This window comes from Brassica oleracea, chromosome C3 (assembly GCF_000695525.1).
Source record: "Brassica oleracea var. oleracea cultivar TO1000 chromosome C3, BOL, whole genome shotgun sequence".
Taxonomy (NCBI): Eukaryota; Viridiplantae; Streptophyta; class Magnoliopsida; order Brassicales; family Brassicaceae; genus Brassica; species Brassica oleracea.
In genome coordinates, this window is record NC_027750.1 from 52,158,603 (window position 1) to 52,159,681 (window position 1,079).

The 1,079-nt window shown below is 35.7% G+C and overlaps 1 pseudogene; it reads left to right on the forward strand.

The window, feature by feature from the left end:
- The window catches only part of LOC106330890, a 17,248-nt pseudogene that overhangs the window by 500 nt on the left and 15,669 nt on the right, over positions 1 to 1,079 (forward strand).

Consider the following 1,079-nt stretch of genomic DNA (forward strand, 5'->3'; position numbering starts at 1 on the left):
GGTATTCCTGAGGCAAGTTTTTCTGGGCAAAAGACAGCCTGGTCCCATGAATTTCAGCTCAAGATTGTTGGGCAAAAAAGTTAAAACTGTCCACTTTTTCTTCTCTCTCCTACTAGGTTGCCCAACAACCTAATTAAAACATGGGCTTGCCCAAATTTCTAATTCAAACTTAAAAGTTGCCCAATCTTCTAATTTTTCCAAAAACAAAAATATATTTTACGTTTTTATCCTTCGGAAGTCTACACGTAATAAAAGAAGTCTACATATATATAGACTTCCTACGAAGTCTACCTTATAGACTTATTTTGGAGTCTACACTCTAATTTGATCTAATAATTTAATTTTGAAAATGTATAAAAATAATTATTGTGATATTTTAACTAATCATCAATATAATGGATAATATGAAGTAAATAAATTAAAATTTCATATAATTGAACAATTTTGAAGAATATATACTAATTTGGTTATCATGTGTTAGACAATGTTCATAGTTTAGAAACAAAAGGTTCTAGCATGATATGTCTTTTAGTAGTTTTTTTTTTGTCAGCAAACAAAGCAGACTCATGTAGACTCTGCGAACCACCCCGGTAACTCTGCATCCATATGGACGACAAACGACGGTTGCTTTCTTGCACTGCATGCGAGACTGTCCGCCTTTAAGTTCTGTGTCCATGGTATATGAATGATCTCTGAGCTGTTAAAACTCCTCTTTAAAACTTTTATGTCTTCCAAATAGCTTGCAAAGGCTGGCTACTCTTCTGGTTCCGACACCATCTTCACCAATTGAGCACTATCCGTTGCAAAAGTAACCCATGCTTGTCTAAGATTTCTCATACATTCCATTGCCCATATAAGGGTCTCTATCTCTGAGTGTAGTGGCGGCTGACTCGCTCTCGTGTTCCTTGCTCCCATTAGTCCATCATAGCCTTCCAGGGTACTAAATTTTAGATTTTATGAAAAGCTATCCTCATTTTTCCAAGATCCGTCTGTAAAACACCATCTACCTGGTATACTCGTTATTATCGAAGATACTTGAATTTGGGTGCGTTCCATATCTTGAGTCTGAGAATTTTGTG